The 7,700-nt window shown below is 36.6% G+C and overlaps 1 pseudogene; it reads right to left on the reverse strand.

Moving 5' to 3' along the window:
* Positions 1–382: 382 nt before the first annotated feature.
* Positions 383–1,179, reverse strand: LOC149260057 (tropinone reductase homolog At5g06060 pseudogene; annotated as a pseudogene).
* Positions 1,180–7,700: the final 6,521 nt, after the last annotated feature.

Consider the following 7,700-nt stretch of genomic DNA (forward strand, 5'->3'; position numbering starts at 1 on the left):
GTGGCTTCCTTTAGATATGCTTGTTGATGTGTTGCTTTCAGCAGATGAGTCATAACAAGTCTCAGTTTGTGCCTTGATTTTTTCAAGTGAAGCTTTCTTACAGGATATAGTATCTGAAGGTTGGGAGATTTATTTTGAGAAACTTCTCCAGTTTCCATGTCTCGAAAGGAGGTAATGATTGCTTCCAACTCCACTGCGTCCATTACAGTCCCCCCATCACCTTCATATTCAGACCCAACATTTAGTAATTTGTCTCTGCTTGGCTCTCCTGTACAAACGGGTGCTCCAAAAGTGCAGGTCAATTCAATCTATTCTGTGAAACCTTGTTCAAAAGACCCTTGGTATTTTAGAAAAACACAATACTAAGCCTTACTTTCTGGTCTCATATATAGAAACCGTTTACTGTCATTCCTCCATCAACGGAAATAACCTGACCAGTAATATATGAAGCTGCAGGTAGGCAAAGAAAAGCTACGAGGGATGAAACTTCATGAAGCTCAGCAAGACGCTTTAAAGGAGTACGATCAAGTATCTTTTCTACAAACTCTTTGTCTTCCAAGAGCTTCTCCACGAGTGATGTTTTGGTATACCATGGTGCCACACAGTTAACACGTATGTTGTCACTTGCCCACTCACATGCAAGATTCTTTGTGAGTTGGTTCATTGCTCCTTTGCTGGCGGCATATATGGTACCAGAGAAAATAACTACAACACCAGCAACAGATGAAATGAAAACAACGCTTCCCTTTTCTGATGCTTTTAGTAGAGGATGTGACAGCTGAGATGGATGACAAGCTGATTCAAAGTTGGTAGACATAAGAAATGAGAAATCCTCAGCTGTATAACCCATAATGGGCTTCCTCATATTTGTACCAACATTATTAATCCACATATTGAGTTTCCCATTGCAAAACGAATAACATTTTCAATCAGCTCCTCTCATGCTGAACGAGATGATAAATCACAGACTGTACCATCAACCTGCAGCCCAGATTCCTTCCACTGAGTCAAACATTCATTAAAATCCTTCTCTGCATGCGAACATGTATAAACAGCAGCTCCTAAACTAGTTAATTTCTCCACAACAGCACGTCCAATTTCTTTTGTACCGCCAGTGACTAGGGCCGTCATGCCTTGCAGCGACCACCTCTGTTGTCTGCTACTTAAACTCTTCCCCATCCTATTCTATGTGCATGAAAAAATACAACCCAACTTTTCAAAACACTTGATGAAATGAGTTCTCGGGATCCTATCTATTATCTCCTGGGCGCGCAGCAACAGACAAATTCAAGACATCTACTGTATAATTGTATGGTTGTTCGCGTATTAGTTCAGGAGTCATATAAAGCAGGGTCCCTTTGATTGAACGAAGCACCATCGTATTGCAAGACATAGCTCTTGCAAATCCAAAAGTCGCAAAGCTTGACAACACCTCCAGCACCATATGAGACCAAATTCAGAAAATCTGAAACAACTTCATTAGGATCCCCGGTAACTGCAACTCATAGACAACTCTGATTTTTCGAGAATCATCTTGTGAGCAATGCTCAAGCGTCCCGCATATGAATCAAAGAGCTCTCAAACACACTAATAGTTACTTGTAAATCCTCTCCAAAGTTTGGAGTTGACAAATACGATTTTGTTGGCTCCGGAGAATAAAATTGCAGGCCCTTTCTTATGCGCTCCTTAACCCATACAAAGCAGGATCTGACTTCATTATTTTGTTCATACCTTGGGCCAAAAGAGGCGGCTTTGAACCAGGAAAGCAATTACCAAATGCAGAATGTAAATTGTAAGCAAGATCGATTGCAATCATAACACCAGTGGGTGATGAATAAATAAACATATTATCTGTTGTAAAGTCTAAGAATTTAGCTCTCGTACACCGTTCACGGTCATGAGGATCTAATCTATCATGATACCGATTATGTGGACACATATAGATCAACCAAACAGGCAAACCTATCTGCTGCAGTGCCATTTGTATTTATCAATTGTGTTCATGCAAACGGCCTGGAATTGCGGTTTCTATTGAGAAGCACATTATGTCCACTTTATGACCACCGCAACCCTTTGCTTGTACAACTGTCAACCGTTTCTTTGCAAGCACCCATATTTTAATCTATTGCATTACCGCCAATCTTGGAACATGAGTAATACAGAAAGGTAGCTCATTTCCATTCCTTACATAACGATATTTCCCTGGTAATTTTAGCAGAAAATGTTGACCGAATGCTCTCCCTTTCCTGGAATGTCTTGCTAAAAATCTTGATCTTAGAAGTATTTTCTCGAACTGCATATTCTCCATCTGAGGCCCAAACAAATTTGAGTACAGATCCAAAAGATCTATTCCTTCATGCCAGTGTTATATAAATTATGTATTCACCATCACCACATACAACAACAAATCTTCCATTTGGATTAATATTAGCAAAGGGGATCTAAATTTTCCCATAAAGACCCTTCAAACGAGAACGGAATTTGGAGGACAACAGTCAGTCTGGAGCGGAGTTCTTTGAGAAAGACATTGGATATATCCACATTATCAATAAATGTTTTCCCATCAGAGATTGGAGTAAGACGAAATATATCATTAAGGACACTAGACCTGTTCTTCCAGCTATTCCAACCTGCTCAGTCATGCTGAAGATGTCCCTGCTCAGCGAATCCCCAATTTCGTAGCGCTGCCAGTGCAAGATCAGTGTTTCCGCTACGAAATCACTAAAACAGGGGGCGCTGCGAAACTGCTAAAGGATTCATGCGCTGCAAAAACACTTTGCCCTTAAGCTAAACTGAAAATATTTTTGCAACACTATTTTCAGTGATAACATAATGTAAAGGAGGTTGCCCCCTCGAAGAGGTTGAATTCTAAGGCGTTGATCTATCTTTTCTATCTTTTCTTGAGCTGGTTTCATAACATATATTCCTCCTATATCTATTTATAATAGACTGACACAAATCTTATACTCAAGAAAATGGTAGTTTCCATTGACGTAAAATGCCAACCCCCAAACGTATAGTGTAGTTCATCATTTCTTTGTTAAGGAAATATGAAATTGATTTCCCAACGAGGACACGAAAAGGAAAGAAATTTCTCTAAGCGAGAAGGTGAATTATTCATTTTCCATACTTATACCCTACCCCTCACCTACCATCAGAATTTTGACCTGACCTACCTTCAAAATTTTGACCTAGATATGGAATCAATTCTAAAGCTATTGGTTGGCTCTCATAGTACAAACCCATTTCATCCCTACCGTTGAAATTGCATTCCATTTGTTTTGATCTTCACTGGCTTTCCTCTAAGTGAAAAAAAAAATGATTTAATATGGTCTCCTACTCCCACTCGGCCAGAATAGAATATGCAATTGTTATTCCTATATACCCGATATATGTCAATGATTATCCATTGTTTGTCTGTCACTTTCATTTCATCTTTCCTCCATTTTCCCTCAGTGTCTTGTAAGTCATTTCATATCCATTTGCTTTTTCTTTTACTATTATTATCCATTACATGTATTGCTTTGGTTTTGCCATTTCTATTATAATTGAGCACTTCTATCATCAGTGGTCATGATAGATTCAGTTTGATTTTTTAATTAACACAGTGAATGTCAGTGAGAATTCATACTTCGAGTTTTTTTTCACATTAACAAAAATAGAATCATGAGATATTTTGTTTCTTTCTATATGTAGCTTGAGTTTTCTTGCACTTTAATTAACATAATATATCTCGAGGAGAATTATCTGGAGAACGATCATGTAACATAGTGTATCTCAGGGAGAATTAACTGGATAATGATCATGTAGGATTTTATAATGGAAAAGAAATACAAAATAATTGAAGAACTCATGGTGTATGTATGATGGGAATTATCTGGAGAATGATCATGTAAGAATTTTCAAAGGAAAAGACACACAAAAAAAATGACTTAAAAACTCATAGTGTATGTTAGGGTGAATTATCTGGAGAACGATCATGTGGGAATTTTCAATGGGAAAGACATACAAATTATTGAAGAACTCATGGTGTATCTCAGGGAGAATTATCTAGAGAATGATCATGTTGGATTTTCCAATGGAAAAAACATAGAAAATGACTGAATAAGTCATCGGAAGAGAGTTTTGTTTTGTACATTAACAATAATGAAATCATAAGATATTATGTTTCATTTTATATAGTCACTTTATTTCTTTCATTTGGTGTTGGCTCTTTTATTAAATTATCATGTTTAAAATAATCACTTACGTTGTTTTAATGTAGTCAAGAGCCAATAGTAACTATATGCAGAAAATCCCATTGTATTAGAAGCTCAATTTTTCAATCTGCATTTTCAATTGAAAGTGTCGAATTGCATTTGTTACCGGTTACATACAACGCTCTAGTTTTGCCTCATATTTTGTAATATGAGCACTAGTATCATCAAGCGGTCATGATAGATTAGATTTGATTTTTTAATTAAGACTGTGAATGTCAGAAATAATTCACACATTGAGTTTTGTTTTTCACAGTAATAACTGAAGAACTATTCATGGTGTACGTCATGGAGAATTATCTGCAGAACATTCATGTAAATGACTAAAGATTCATGGTGTATGTCAGGGAGAATTATCTTAAGAACGATCATGTAGGATTTTCCAATGGAAAATATATAAAATGATTGAAGAACTCATGGTGTATCTCAGCGATAATTATCTGGGGAACGATGATATAGGATTTTCCTATTGGAAAGACATTGGAAATGATTGAAGAATCATGGTGTTTGTCGGAGAGAATTCATGTAGAATTTTACAACAAAAAAGATATACAAAATTATTGAAAAAATCATGGGGCGTGTCAGGGAGATATATCTAGAGAATGATTATGTAGGGTTTTCCAATGACAAAGACATACAAAATTACTGAAGAACTCCTGGCAACAAAGTTTTCTTTTTCACATTAAAAATAATGAAACCATAAGATACTTTGTTTCATTTTATATACAGTCACTGCATTTCTTTCATTTGGTGTTGGCTCTCTTTTAAATGATCACGTTTGAAATTATCACTTTTCAGGGTTAAGGGTGTATTAATGTAGAGCCAATAGTAACTATATGGAGAAAATTTCATTTCACTATATATGTGTGCATAGTAGGCTGACTGTTACAATGTAAAAGTATATATTTATACCCAATTACATATTAAATATTGATTATAATTATAATTATAATTATAATTATAATTATATATATATATATATATATATATATATATATATCATTATTTTAAAATTATTTCATACGTTAATAAAAAATTATCGTTAGTTCACGTAATGTTCAGTCTTAATCTACTTCATAGGAAACTAAATCTATTGACCATTGATAAGAGTTTAGATAATATAAAATAATAACAATTAAGAGTGAGAAGCTTCTACATAATGTAAAAAAATAATTTCCAAATGGTGAAGCATGGCATGAAGAGTGAGATGAAGTAACTAGGTTAGGGTTGTGAGCACTTATTCTAACTGGTACAGGGGGTTTTAGTTTACATTGTAGAGAGATTTTAAGATCATCAAGTTGAACATCTAATCTAACAAGAGAGAACCGTTGCTAACAATGCACTTACTTGATTTCATTCAAGGGGGAAAATATATCATTGCAATCCTCGTGTTTCTCCTTTAGAACCCTTCTCAACACTCTCTTCATCTATTGATGAAGGTTAATGGAGTTTAGGTATTGGCACCATCTTCCCCTAATGTATCCAAGGTAAAGAACCTAATTGTCTACATCAACTTGAACTTCTGAAGCTTAATACATTTGTTGGTCAGTAGTGGTCAAGGCCTCAAACTAGCATAATTCCTCTTGAATTTCAAGAGGAGTATTGGAGTGGAAAATAGTTTTGGCATCTTAGGCTTGGGCTTGGGAATGTTGATTTCCATAAGGACCATGCCCCACACCGTCGGCTATAGTGCATTTCTTCTCAAAGCATACTTCCTTGGAAAAATAATGGACAAGATAGAGTTCTCACCCACAGTACGCAAAAACCATTGGGATTGGAAACCAAGAGACCAAATAGAAGAAAAGCCCAAAAACCCTAGAATGTCACATAGGTTTGTGGCAACTAACAAAAATAAAATATTGATAAGGGAGAGAAGATAAAATGATCATGACAAGATCCAACAACCACCGGGGATCAAAAACATTTAATCCACAACTCACCTCCATTGAACTTGGAACCTTGCAGGTTAACTCCCACCAAATAAACTCATAACCAAAGAAGGAATCAACAAAACCAAAGGAGTTGGAAGTACAAATAATTATCAATTCTCGATTGACCTTCCACACCAAATCTTGTGTAGTTGTGACAATTAGTAGTGTGTTTGCACCTCTCGCTCCTATACTGATAATATCCTTTGTTGTCATCAGTGCCCCAAGGGTTGCATCCACTAAATATCTTTGACTTTCCCCCTTGTAATTATACAGTGACCAATGTACGGGCCGAAGAGCCTTAATCCTAAAATCAAGGTCACTAGAAAAACCATTTCATGTCAATCCATGTCCTTAGAAAATTTTTATCACCCGAGTGAGAGGCGAACCCACAAAACATGCCATAACCCTTTTTTTTCTCTTCAAAATGTTCCCAGAGGAATTATCCCACCTATGATAGAGGTGAGGTCTAGGAACAACAGAGAATCTAGAGACAAGGTCTGTCATCACAAAGAAATCAAATAGATTTCTGTTTTTCATAAGGATGAAGGGTGCTAAATTTTTTGGTCATGTGCATTGCATCGACTAGGGTGGTCATGCCACCCAACCCCCCCTCCCCCTTTAAATACGATGGAAGATGGGGGTGGTGAGATCCCCCCCCCCCCCCCCAAAATGTCTTGACTTCCAACACCCCATTTGGGGATATTTTATCTACATCTAAGATGATTTAGAGTTGTTCCTTCTAGTGGGACCATTCCTTGTCATACCATGCCACTTCCAACTCGATGTTTTGATCCTAGCATCTCAAATCAGCCAAGAAGTCAGGCGCTTTGTTTGTAGTTCAATGAGAGTGTGAGACAATGGCGTAGGGGATGGATTGAAGCATATTTTGAATACCATAGGTAATGTATTCTAGTTGCCAACTCTTGGATAATTTCTCTATAGGGATCCCATTGATTACTTTCCTAGCAGTTGAGATAACTAGCTAGGAATATCCATCAATATATAATTTAGAGTCCCTTCATTGATCACTAGACCTAGACCTCTCTCCAAAATGAGAAACTCTGCCACATTATTACTTGTAATTCCATACTTTCTAGTTTAAAACACTAGGGTTGGACCTTCTCAATTATGGAAAATTCTTTTATATAAGGCATGTCTAGGATTTCCTTTGGAGGCACCTATTGTCGCTACTATGACACCCTCCAAAATTTAGGCCTACATCCAAATTTCAAAGCCTACTCTAACTTTTCAAGTTTTCATTTCTAGTGGTAAGGATCATCCGATGTGAATGCTCTAAGTTTTCTAGTCCCTTTCGAAAGAAAACCTAAGTGTCTTCTTGTGGCATGTGAAATGTCGCGCATTTCAAAAGAAATTTTATGATCTATTTCAAGAGGAAGCTTTGGTATGAATGGGTCCTATATATCATATAGACATGTACTTGACTCACTCCCAAATATTTATGCACAATGATATTAGTGTCTTCACTATCATCGCAAATTGTATCCTAAGTGTC

This window comes from Pinus tabuliformis, chromosome 6 (assembly GCF_031772625.1).
Source record: "Pinus tabuliformis cultivar Carrire ecotype Pingquan chromosome 6, CPIR1, whole genome shotgun sequence".
Lineage (NCBI taxonomy): Eukaryota > Viridiplantae > Streptophyta > Pinopsida > Pinales > Pinaceae > Pinus > Pinus tabuliformis.